General features: G+C 39.9%; 1 protein-coding gene across 2 annotated transcripts in view; it reads left to right on the top strand.

Annotated features, from left to right (window-relative positions):
• TRAK1 (trafficking kinesin protein 1) overlaps nt 1–13,492 on the top strand; it is a 138,084-nt gene that overhangs the window by 1,817 nt on the left and 122,775 nt on the right. The gene's annotated exons all lie outside the window — the stretch shown is intronic.

Raw genomic sequence — 13,492 nt, 5'->3', positions numbered from 1 at the left:
GCAATCGGGGAAATCAACAGCAAAAACCCAAACTAAACCAAAACAAACAACAGTTACGATGACCGGTTTGCCATATGTGCCTGCTCTACTGCTGTGCATTATACAGTTCTGTGTACTGTAAGTAATGCCCCGGCTTCTGACTGTACTAGAACTGAACCGCATTTAAATGCGGTTGTTCCTAGTAGGGCTCTTCGGGAATTTCCATAAGAAGCCTGGAGGAAGGAGCATGGTCGCCCGGCCCAGGAGCCATCTTCACAAAGCTGTGCCTTCTCTGAGGCACTGTAACCTGTTTTAATTGAGCCAGAGCAACCTCTGATGACAACAGATAAGAAAATCATTTTAGAAGCACGTAAGAAAATGGTATCAAGCCATGATTATAGCTGTTACTACTCTTTGTTTTTCAATGAGCATCATTATGAGGGAGGAAAAACAGAAGGGTAAAAATCCTAAGGGAAGGCAAGAGTTTTCAGCTTTTAATGTGACCTAGCGAGTTAAGCTGTATGTGTGGATAGAATTTAAATTTCTGTTGAAGTAAAACAAAAGTTTCTGTTAGTTGCATGAATGAACTCCCACTTGCCAGTGAATTTAACTGCATGGTGGATGACAGTAGTGGAAATAAGTAGAGTCTCTCTTGAGTGCAAAAAAAACCCCTAACCAAACAAAAATGTTGTAGTTTTTAGCTGAGCTTGGTGCCTATTCTAGAGCACTGGGTAGCACGCCGGTATGCTGAGGAAGCATTAATGTGATTAGGCGCATTTATATGCGTGGTGTTCATGTTTGATATGTGGATGCATAAAATATCAGTAAAATCGGAAGTTGTTGCTGCAACCTCTGAGCATCTGACTCGTTTAATCCAGAGTCCTGACTAATGAAGCAGTACCAGCATGTGATCTGCAAGCTTTGCCATGGATATTAATGGATGTTAACTTGGCACTCTGTCAGTTTGTGGAATGGGTGAGAGCTGGTGGGAGTAAGTGAACTTGCATGTTCCAAAGAGCAAGATCAGATGGAAAAGATTTGCCTGGAACTGTTTGGAACTCCTGTTGTTTCTCTCTGCCACGGCTCGTACCTGAGCTCCTTGCTGCTTCACGCGTTCTGTCTCCTGTAACAGATTACCAGCTGCTTTTGTAGAAGGAATTTGATCCTAACCTTTGCGTGTCCTCTGAGGATTTTCTTTTGCGTTTTGAAATATTCTAGCCAATCTACTTTGGGATAGAAGAATGAGATTAGTATTGTAGAAGTGAGTGCCGTTAAATATTTTCGTTTTAAATGTGCACTTGATCAATGTTATTGTTTCTTTCTGCTGTCTCTGTATAAATATGAAATTAGTACTAGGAAAAATGCTGAAACTTCCCACTGTATCTGCTATGATAGCCAGTATGCTGAATGCAAGATATTTTTTTTCCTACTAGCTCAGTAGAAAGAATTCTCAGCATGGGTGCTATTGAGGCAACATTCTGCAATATCAAAAGGCAAGAAGTTAAAACCAAACCTTTCACCCTTTCTAAAAGCTGTACACATTTTTTTTTTCTCAACAATTTCCTATGATACTTAAAAATTCCCTTGGGAGAAGGGAGATAATAAGGGGGAAGGCAGTATATGAGTTATGTTTGTTTGAAATCTATTTCTTTTCAAAGTCTTTAAAATAATTTTCCTTGATTTCCAGAATTGGAGTGGTTTAGTGCTCCTGCTGCTAGGATCAGAAGTAGCATTTCTAGGACATCATTTGTTTTGTGTTGTCTGGGTGTTGTACGTTATGAGTGGTAGTCAAGTCAAGGTTGGTGGAGTGCTTCTTGTTAGTTTGCAAAAAATAGCATGTTCTTTGCTTCAAATTTTGAAACATACCTTTCCCCCTGCCCCAGTAATGACTGTTCTCTTTGCGAAAGTGTGTGCTTCCTCTAATAAGTCTCCAATATTAGGCTGGGTACTTCATCGGTGTAGCTTTTTCGAATAACTCCATTTTAACTCTCACAAAACTGTCACTTGATTTCATGCGCTGCTTATTTCACAGTACTCCCATATCAATGCAAGAACAGACAGACCAGTATGATATGACAAGTCCCGATAACTAGAATATGGAATTAGAAGCTGTGTTTTAGCCTGTTGGTCAGAGAACTGTTGTTGACAGGTAGGCTGTTATAACTGGTTCTGTTCTCATTTGAACTATCCGTGTCTCCAGACGTACACTGCACTTCTGCCTCTGTAGGAGGCTTTGTGATGCCACCAAGATCAAGATTAAAGAATAAATACACTTAAATTGCATGTAAAATGACCAAAAGCATACTGGCATCTTCCTGTGTGATGGTCGTATCATTCCTTGTTTCTGCTGTGAATGAGATTGTCACTCGTGTGTTGCATAAGGGCTATTGAAAGGAATAGATTCCAGTAGCAACGGCACACCAAGTGGCTTTCAGAGTTAGCATAAAAATGTAGTGAATAGGAGAAATGCTTTCTACTCACTAAATGACATCTATTGCATCTCAGTTGTAGGCAGCTCACTTAATGTACAAAGCTTTGTAATGCTGGAACTGTAAAACTGGTTTGTGATCTACAATGCCTGTGCTGTGAAGGTATGTTTCTGAGTCGTGTTTGTGTCATTAAAACTCCATGAGCAATGCCGTTGCCTCCTTGGAATGCTGCACTTGTATGGAGGGCTCAGTTTTGTGGATTCAGTTGTGGGATCAGTGCTACTGTGAGAGAGAAAAATCTTGAGAATGGACTTCATGTTAACGTAGGCTTTCCGAGATACCAGTCGGAGTATGATTCAAAGCCTTCCTGCTTTGTGATTTGACTGAGATAGCTGTGTGAGTTTACAAGCACTCTTATTTTACATTGTAGTGAATAACATGATGTCTCCTAAATAAATTTCAGGAGTTCACTGCTAATATTCTTTGTCTAAAACTGTCCTTTATTTGAACTTTGAGTCACCACTGTTTCTCTTTTTATAGGAGCCTATTGATTACAGTGCAAAAAGTCATGCTACATAGTCATCCTGCTTATGGTTGTCCAGCTAAGAGGCTTATTGATAGCACAAACAGATTAGCTCAGAGATAATTCTTAGATTCAATTATGTTGGCAGATTTGCTCTAGTTAAATCGGTTAGTGACTGTACTGGAGTTGATTCTTTGCCTTATCTTACAGCTTCTCTGGACAGGATTGTCTAACCTTGCAGTCCATTAGATGTTGTAAATCCAAATGATGATGCTAGTCTTTAACTGTCCTGTTTCCTTGTGTGCATGTTTTGTTTTTAAGTATTCCGATGGATTAATATATATTAGAGCCCTGTTATTTTTGCTTGTATTTATAGCAGAAGTTCAGGACGCTGTAGCAGTCAGAGAAATAGAAAGAAGGAAGGAAATGCAAGAAGAGCTTCATTTAAAAGCTCTTGCAAGGTTTCGTTATTGGCTTGTTTTGACATGAGACCATGTTGCTGCCCAGCAGAGCATATTTTCTCCTGGCTGTAGATTCCCTCTTCTGTCCCCTTCTGTATTATGGTGCTGGGAATCAACTCCGTGACTTAGCGAAGAACTGTTTTTAAGGTTAATTTTCAATGAAATTGTCTGTCCTGTGGGCAGTTGAGCAGCTGTTAGCAGTGAGGCAGAGGAAGCAATAGGAGTAAGTGGCTGAGGCTTTGGTGTCAGGAGGGAAAGTCTTCAGTGGGCATAAGCTGATTTTGAAACTGCTGCACTCTAAGCTCTGGTATAACCAACACCAGTTGTGTGTTGGTAGATGAGAGGCTAATAGTGAGGCTGACAATAACCTGCTACCTATTTGTGTGCTTATGGAATATTTTTGACTCCCAGCACCTATATGAATAGAAGAGAGAAATACCGAGTAGTTGATGTTCTTAGGCTATACACAGACATTATCCTTTATGATACAGAATGAGAATATACTTAAGAATAAATTTGAATATTTTCATTACGCTAAATTTCAGTTCAGTCTGCATTTGAGTGCTCTTTCCTGAGCAAGATGCCCACAAATTATAGTCTCTATTGTGAATAATGCAATCCTCAAAACTTAATGTGTAAAACAGTATGGTTTTAGATTTATAAAGTAATATGAACTAACCTTAGGGGAAAAAAAAAAAAAGACTTGTTTTCCTTCTGCCTCCTTCGCTTTTCTTAGCAGACTTCTTTGGAAAGGCTTTCTCTTTTCAAAACTCATACAAAATCAGCAGAGCTTTTTTTCCTTGGGTTTTGTAACATGAGCAGGTGAATGTTTTTCTTCGTAGATCATAAGACCAGAAAGAATAACAGGGTGATCTAGTTTGATTATCAAAACTATGAGCTTATGGCTCCATCGTGAAGTGTTTTGATCTGATTTAAGACTTCTCTATGTGTTTGTAATCACTAGGGAAAAATCATCCAGGTATTTTTCATTAGATGTTGCTTTCCTAGTGAAATAGCCATGTGAAAATTGCTCATGATTCTCTTTCTTTTTCCCCTCTTCTCTTTCTTTTTCCCCTCTTCCCTTTCTTTTTCCCTTCAGGTATTTATACACATTGACGAGGTCTCCCTGAGCCTTCTCTTCTCCAGTCCCAGCTCTCTCAGCCTTTCCTCATAGGAGAGGTGCTCTGGTCCCTTCATCTTCATGGCCCTTTGCTGGACTCTCTCCAGTATGTCCGTGTCTCTCCTACACTGGGGAGCCCAGAACTGGACACAGTACCCCAGGTGTGGCCTCACCAGTGCTGAGCAGAGGGGAAGGATCACCTCTCTCATCTAGTTTCCCACCTGTGTTACAGCTGTTAAAGGAAAAACATAAGAACCACCCCCTCTCCCCGCTCCCCTATGTAATAATTCCAGTGTTTCCAACAGAACATGGAAAAACTGCTTATCATTAGATTTCAATGAAGTTTAAAATAATGCTGAGTTGACTTGTCCCATCTTTTAATAGAAACCAAAGGTTAGGAAAATGTTCATACAGTGGAAACGTTTATAGCCTAGAGGGGAAGAATGAAAACTGTGGATACATTGAAATAGTTATGTGCACCTCTTTGAGGAGAGTAGTTAATTACTGTAAATTGGAACCAATCAGTGCACTTCTGTATTGTATGTTCACATAAATTCTCTTTTTTTAAAGGCAGGTGCTGGTAATGTCATATTGGACTTTAGTTTCATGCAAATGAGGACTCTGCATGAATTATCATCTGACAGCAGCCATAATTTGGTGTCCTAGAGAATACTGAAGTGCAGTTTTATTTGAAGAGAGAGGTATTTTTTAAAAATTACATTGATGTCTGCTGCTTGTGGGAAATTGAGACTTTTACACTTCCTGTCCTCTTTAATGTTTGCATAAGTGGAGCTTGTATTACTAACAATGTTACCTTTTCCAGAAAGCCTAGTTTGACCATCAGATACTGTACATTTGCATGCTTTGCAAGGGGGCACCGTCCACTCCTCTGCAGTAAGCAGAAACCTTGCAGTTCAAATCCATGCAAACCTATTGCACCAGTGGTACCTGCAAAATGAGAAGAACTGGAAGACATTGGAGCAATGTCGAAGTCCTTAGACTGTCGGTTAAACCTGTCTTGAATGGAATTTCTTTCTCTGCAGCTGTGACTGATCATACTAGCTGTATTTCTGAGGAGGTATGCACTGTTGATGTGAAGTAAGGAGGAGGGAATCAATCTTTCTGGTATTATGTTTTTTTATTTAGATCTTCTCCTGTAGTCACAAATTGCACTGCCTTCAGAAAGGAATGTTAGACTTCTGTTTTGTTGTGGTAATACTACAGTAATGATCACTTCCAGAAATTTATGGTGTAGATCAGCATTTACCAAAAGTATTACCTTCTTGGAGGCTTTGGTCCTGTAATGAATTCTGCAAACCTGCATGTGTGAAGGTCATAGCAAGATCAGTCCTTTATGGCTGTATTTCCTGAGGGTTATGTAGTTTTTTCAGGTGGTAGGTAAGCGTGTTACGGTTTGACCCAGGGACTTGTGGCTGACCCAAGAGCCATAAATTTCCAATATAAAGCAATCTGAACTGAAAGTGCTTCTTCTGATTGTCTAAAATGTTTATAACCTTTGATTACTCTTGTATTTGTTCCCTAGAATTTTACTCCATAATGGCTTTCTCAAAAATCTTATTTTGCAAGTCATCCAAAGCTATTAGAATGAAAAGACTGAGAAAGGTTAGATACTGCAGTTATCTGGCAGAATACAATCTTGTCCCAAAGTCCAAAGTGGTCTCTACTGTCATGCTATTGGATGTATGTTATACTATCATTTTTTCCGTAGAGAACATTGAGTTCTCCATGACAGTCACTTGTACTGCTTTTATCTACTAAATGAGATTTCATTCAGGAACTGTTGTACCTCAGGCAAACGCAACTTTCTTAAATAGTTTGCCCTTTTACATTGCAAAAGCTACAAAACATTCAACATAAACTTCTAATGAACTGAGTTTGTTTAAGTGCTCATGAGTCACAAAAATCAGTCTTTCCCTACTTTGCAAAGGATGAAGGGGTTCAGCAAGATCAAAACATTTGACTGAGGTAATTCAGGAATTGATGCCAGTTCTAGAATTAAATACGGTGCTTGTGAATCTGTTATAAGCCTATCAGTCTCTTAGGATCAGTGGACTGGTACGCATCCTGTAAATGGTCCTTACTGTTCATCATGTTTAATGTTTTGCTATCAAACCTTGGGTTAATGCTTGGGTAGGTTCTGTAAATTCTGGCTCTGGGCACCCACCTAGTGGTTTCCTTCAGTCCTGTGGTGCCATGGGTAAGCACACACAGCAGTTAATGGAAATATTGTTGATTTGAGTCCCACCGGGGATTGCTGTTCTCATGGCAATGAATACTTGAATATCCTCAAAGCTGCAGATAAAAGTTGGGAAGTGACTGCCTAAAACTGGGTGACAAGTAAAGCCAACAGAGTGTCTTGGTTTAGTGGTTTGACTCTTAAAAATGTGGTTTCCTGGCAAGTAACTGAAGCTGCAGAAGAGGGCAGTCTTCCTTCCCCATCCTTACCCCTCCCTCATGCACTGCTTCTTGTATGGGCGTGCTGTGGCCCAGCTCAGAGAGCCGATCTAGCTGAAAACTACTTTATACCACCCTCTGCGTGTTCTCTGCTATCTCCCCTATCCCCTTGGCTTAGCTTTTCAACCACATTGCATTCCTGATCACGTTAATGTGGAGTGGTACAAGCACCAATGTCTGTACGAGGAAAAAGGAGTGATGGGAATATATGGCGTCAGGGTAGGTGTGCGGTAGGGTGAGGGTGTGCTTTCATGATAGCCTACACTGATATTAGCTGGAGACGATTGGGAAAACACGTGTCTAAAGGCTGTGCTTTTCCAGCCGGATTAGCCTGGTCTCAGAGTTTACCATCTCTGGTGGGAATAGTCCTACCTTGTCACCAGCTATGTGTTGTACTGCTTTGTCCACAGATCTTTCGTGCTGACTGTTACCCAATGGGGAAATAAGCTAGGGAGGCAAATTGGAAAAACATGTATTGAAAAATTCTTTTTATTTCTTTGGTTTTAGTTTTTTGCCAGTTTGTGTTTCTCAGGGAGTTAGATGAACACTAGAGATGGCACAAAGACAAGGCAGGAGTGTGCAGGTGAGGTCAATGACTGTTTGGTTTGCTTTAGGTGTATAACACCACACCTTGTATTTAACGTGTGCATTAAGTTATGTGGTTCTCTATTTAAAAAAGAGTTAATGTTATCAAAATTGTATCATTTGCTAGTTGTGTGGGTTTGTTTGTTTGTTTTTTAATAAAAGAAAGTGGCAAACATCATTGCAGTAATCTTGGTTAGCAGAATTGCCTGGGGAAGATTGAATACCTTGTCCTTTCTCTGTTATCTGTGATGGTAAATTAGCACTAATTACCTCATCAAGAAGGCTGACAGGAAATTCCTAAATGCACCTAGCAGCAAGCCTATTGTTTTGATCCTATGACCAGCGGGTATAACTTGAAGATAAAGACATGATATAATATTGTAGCGGAAGAAATGAGTAAGAGGAAATAGGAGGGGCTGCATAGTCAGGAAAATAATCAGCTTATAACATGACTTGTTATAGCAGATGTAATGCTGTGTTCTCCTGCTTGTTCCTCAGACCTTACTCTGGAAAAGATAAGCAAGCAGTCATTATAATGTGGGCAATAAAAGATTTTTTTTTTTTTTTTATTTAGTGAACTCTTAGACTGAACAGCTGTAGAGTACTTACTTCGAACTCCAGAAATTGGGAAGGCATGAAATTCCAGGGCTTCAGCCTGTTCTGGCTCTGATTTGAATCCTACAACAGGTTATTAATTTCTCTTCTGAATAGGAATTGATGGTTCTGATTGCCCTGATTTCTAACTGGAAACTGTTGTTTGTTTTGTGATAGAAAACTTACAGTATGGCTGTGTGGCAACTTGGAATTGAGTGTATGTGAAGCTAAAGAATAGACTATTGGGGGGACTGTTTTGGGTGCTGCATTGTTCAAGGGTATTGTCACTTACCACTGGAGAGCTGAAAGGATTTTGAACTCTTAGGATCTCAGAATATTAAGGCATTGGATGTTCTTAAAGGGCATTGAAGACATTTGCAAGCATCTTTTATGAATTCTGACATCTTGGCTAATCTCTACTTTTTCTCCCTGCTTTTTCTTTTTTTCTTTTTTTTAACCATACGGTTTCTCTGGCTTTGTTTTGTATGTCAAGTATTACAGATTTTCCTTTATCTCCTCAATTAAGAGCTCAAAGAGAGAAACTGGCAATCGCCTTTTCTTTGCAGGGAGTCAGTTAAAGGTTTATAAAGTTCTTGGTAGTGACTAGTTACACAGAGGCATTTGAAAAAGAGAAATTAATATGCAAGGTTAAAGGGAATTGATAAAATGCAAGTGAAAGTCTTATTTAAGATTTAGCTCTTAAAAAAAAAAAAAAACAAACCCAAGACTGAAGTAATTATTTTCTAAATTTCTTTTCTAAATATCTTTTCACAAAAGATATTGAGAAGTTGTTGTCTAGGAAGACTTATGCAGCATGCCAGATTTTATCATAAACCCCAGAGATAGCTGTGGTGGCCAAAAGAAGTTATGCTACCTAACTGTATTCCATGTCTAACAAAAACTTCATAAAGTGCCTGTTAAAACTGATCTGAAAAAAGGCGTTTCTGAATAAGTGGACTCACTAACCTCTTGGAGAATAGGTTTTAATAGGAGTTGGAAACTGATATTTACAGATGTAAATGCCTGTCAGTTGTGAGAAGCAGAATATGGCCTTGTAACTCAGGAATGGTTTCTTGAGTAAAATCCAAATTGTGACGTTGTAGATTGCTGATTTTAAAGGGTTTGTTTGGTTGTTTTTTTTTTTTTTTTTGTCTTGAGGGTTATCTTTGCTCTTTTGGGAAATAATTGCAGGAGCCAACAAAATTAGTCTAGCTTCAACATAATTGACCATTTATACTCTGGAACAGCAAAACCAGACCTGAATCACAATGGTTAAACAGGTTGTTACTGCTTTTTATGTGAAGATCACCCGTAGTGTGCCTGAAGTGAAAAAGGTGGAGAAGGAGAAAGGAATATAGTGATAGGGTGGGTGTGTTTTGGGGGAGGGGGAGTAGAATTTGGAAGGATCCATTACAAGACTTGATGTTTCATCCAAAATGGCTAGTATTTTTTCTTGGGAGCCTTATTGACCTATGGGCTTCTTTGCTTTTTAATAAAAAAAAAAAAAAAGGTTCCCAAATTACTGTTGTTGGAAACAGTAGTGCACCTGACTGAATATAGTTAGTATATACAGTATCTCATCTGTGGAGGTAGAAGCATCTGGAATCCTTGACACCTCAAATATGTCTCTGAATTACAGTCTCTTGGATCTTGTGCACCGCAATATATGGACCACGTCAAAATGTCAGCAGCTGCTTCCGCGTTTGCAGTGCTGACAATATGACCTTCAGGTTAAGAGATCTCTGCTGACGTGAGCTCTGCCCAGGGTATGTTTGTTTTACTCAGTATGGAGCTTTTGTATTTACGTACTTCTAAATGACCACAAAGCAAATGAAAACGTGAAACAACTCTGTCTTCTGCACTTGCAAAAGGCTCTTGTAATACTTACACGCTGATGCTTCCACTTTTTTATTGTGCCCTGCGGTATAATACTTTGTGGTAAGGTATGTGTGCAGCTTAAATGAGACGAAGGCACGAAAAGGAGCAAATGTATTGGCAACACTGACAGTATCTTTGGACCAGTTCCCATTTGCACCTAGAAGGGTGGGTTTGCAAATGGGGGAGTTTGCTTGGGAGATAGTGCAAACAGGAGGGCAAAGTTAGTCTGTTAACTTGTCTCAGCTCAGTGCTGGTAAATGCAACTGAGCAGAGTGAGGCTATCTTGGGTATTTTGTCTGAGTTTTGCCTCTTCTCTACAGAGCATGCCCATCTCAAAAATCAGTACGAAGTTGCAATAATATGAGCGTGCTGTCCACTTCTGTTAACTATTACTTTGATATTTATTCAAGACAGAGGGGTATCAACTGGCAAAGATTCAGACATAGTGAAATAGCTGATTATTCCATGGTGTGTGCTTCTAGGGTTTGTTACTCTGAGCTAAGTTTAGCCAAGTGACTTTCACTGGAGCCTATCAATCACCTTTTTATAAAAGTGCTCAGCTGGTGTGAATCAAACTGTAACTCTGAATATTAAGGCTCTGTAATGTAGATGACTGTCTTGTTAATCAAGCCTAATTGTGGTTTGGAAGGCCTCTAGGCTACTCTATGGCTACATATGTCTGTGATTTGATGTTATTTATGAGCTTTGTGATTAGTTTATAATGTTAAAACAGCTCCCCCGTCCACCCCCAATCTTCTGCAGACTCTATTGCAGCAGTACTGTTGGAGACATATTTCCAGAAGGATGGGAATTGAGCCAAGCAGGCGTTATTACAGGTTGTGGTAATGGTGTCTACCAGGGACTGTACTTTCCAGTTATAGAATGTTTGCATTGTGCCTGTCTTTGTCATCTAACATACTTTTGTAGTACTACATTTGTCTTACACCCCAGCCTGTAGTTTCCTGAATAACAAAATACAAGTTCTGTCAGGACAGCTGCTTAATAAGGTACATGTTGAAATACTCAGGAAGGGAAAACTGTTTTCTGGATGAGTTACAAATCACTGAGAGGAAGGACATAGCATGCAGATGGACTAGAAAGCATGCAGGTTAAGATTCCTGGCCTTTTCCTGATCAATAGTTTGATTTTTTTAAGTAGAGTAATGCTGAGAACTTGTAAATTGTATGCAGATATTGTTGTATTGAATGAAGTAGTGCGACTGCAGTGTAGATGGCTAGGGTCTGCCTCCATCTCTTTGAAGTGTGGAAGTACTAACCCGCTTAGAAGGACTCCTTATCTCTACCCGCTTTCTGTCACGTGGGACTTGGAGGTACAGCACATGGCACCAGAGAGAAGGGGAAAAGGAGCTCGGGCCTGTAGCAAGTGAGGGAACAGAATCTGGAGACAACCGTAGCCGTGTGCCCGCTCTGAGCCAGCAGTTGTGAGCTGGCTGGCGCAGGAGAACTTCGTTAGTTCTGCAAATTGTTTGTGCCTCTGAGATATGCTTGTTTTGTGAACAGCGGTCTTTTCTGCCAAGTTGAAGGGCATCATGTGTCTTACTTGTAGTTACTGTATCTGTTACAGAAGCAACAGCACGGCAACAGAAGACTTCTTTAATGTGTCTGATGTCAAATTTATTTTTAAAAAGTAGTGTAATTCATTATTGGTGCCAGCCCAGATCTTTGCCACAGGCACCACTTGTGACACAGCTGTTGCTGCCATTGCATAGTTCGCTCCCCAGTTGCAGTTTAAGGTGGGAATGAAGCGGGTTTGCTTTATTTGCACTGTCAGAAATCTACAGCATGACACATACAGCCTTCTGTAGGCAGTTGTGTTGTACAATTTTTGGTATTTAAGAATTCACGATTAAACTGATGTTGTTTGAGGCTGCGTCTTTTCTTTCTGTAGATGGTCTTCTGCTGCAGGTTCTTGTTTCTCCTTTGATGTGCTTCTTGCTGATGTTTAGATTTTGGTTGAAAAGGTGGGACAGTTTGCCTAGTTTCTTAAAATATACTTTTTCCATAGTGAAGTCAGAAATAAGAGCATGTGTGTAGTGTAATAGCTGAATTGTGAGACTCGAGGAAAAAATGCTACCTAAAATGCATCTGGATCTTAGAGCTTTGAGAGAAGAGAAGTTATGGATCAGATAGAGGGCTAACAGAGGAGTAAGGCATATAACTGATGCGTGACTGTAAGTATGTTTGTCACAGCCAAATTGATTACTGTAACTGGGCTGATCTCATTACTAGCCTTTCTCAGACTTCAGTGCTTTTATATAAAACTAAAAAGTAACTTGCTCTGTATTTTCTCTTCTTTTTTTCCTTTGTTATTTAGCGATGTGGGGCAAATTAAGAAAGATTATCTGCTAAATGGCTCTTATTTTAAAGTAGGCCAACATTGTTGGACAGTGTGGGAATTTACAAAGTGTTGCCTTTATCTGCTTTTGGGTTTTTGTCCCCTCTCTCCCTCATGGGAAACGAGAATGAAAACATTCTTTGATGAGGATGTTAGTGTCACATATTGGTGTTTTATAGTAGACTGATTAAATGGGTTGTTCTTGGAATTTGGAGCTCAGTATTCAGTCTGTTGTTACTGTGGATACAGTAATTTGCTAAAGTGGCCACCCCTCATGCTTTGCCAGTGACTAAACGTGTCTGTGGAATGCCTGCCTCTGTTTGTGCTAGCGACGGTCAGTTATTGGGTCAGGTCTAGCCTTTCATGGGTGCACCTGCACACATTATATTAAATAATAAACTGAACTCATGCCTGTTGACTGCTGGAAGCTACCTATGTTTTTGTGTAGATGAAAGAGTAAAGAGGAGAGAGGGTGGACTGAAGTGTAATGAAAGTCTCGGGCAGCTCACCCCCACCCAAACACTGCTTTCTTTGTTCCCACCTTCACAGAGTCCATCATACTGTTTTGCTAGCCACATCCTTTGGGCATGGGAAATCACAGACGTTTCTCTAAAACATCTGTGTGATAAATACCTATTAATGCCCAATGCTGACTCTGTGTGAGCTAAAACATAGCTCCATTTCCTGAGTTCCTTGCTCTTCTGCTTTCTTTTTTGTCCTCTTTGAAATAAAGGTTTTCTCCTCTATAAGCCAGGTTTTGAACATCTTTAAAAGAAAGTGACCAGAAACATATATTTGTAAGTAAACTAAATGGACAGGAAAGGAAGATAGTCCATGAGTTTAGCAGGGGGGGAAAGAAACCCCAACACCTCTGTAATACAGTTAAGTGCGGTTAAAGCATTTTATGTTTCTAACCCTGGATCACTGAGACTTGCAGTTATTTTCTTGAGTAGCTTCGTTTTGCGGAATAGGGAGTGCTCTGCTAAACTGGAATTTAATGAAGGGAGCACAGGGAAATCCTGTGGAAGCAGTGACTGTTGAACTGCTTGAAACGTAGGCATTTCAACTTGCGTTCTGCATTGTTTCTTTTGTG

The sequence above is a fragment of the Nipponia nippon genome, unplaced genomic scaffold (assembly GCF_047370975.1).
Source record: "Nipponia nippon isolate SJK-2023a ecotype South Korea unplaced genomic scaffold, ASM4737097v1 scaffold_1, whole genome shotgun sequence".
NCBI classification, from domain to species: domain Eukaryota; kingdom Metazoa; phylum Chordata; class Aves; order Pelecaniformes; family Threskiornithidae; genus Nipponia; species Nipponia nippon.
This window is presented reverse-complemented; position numbering and strand designations above follow the sequence as displayed.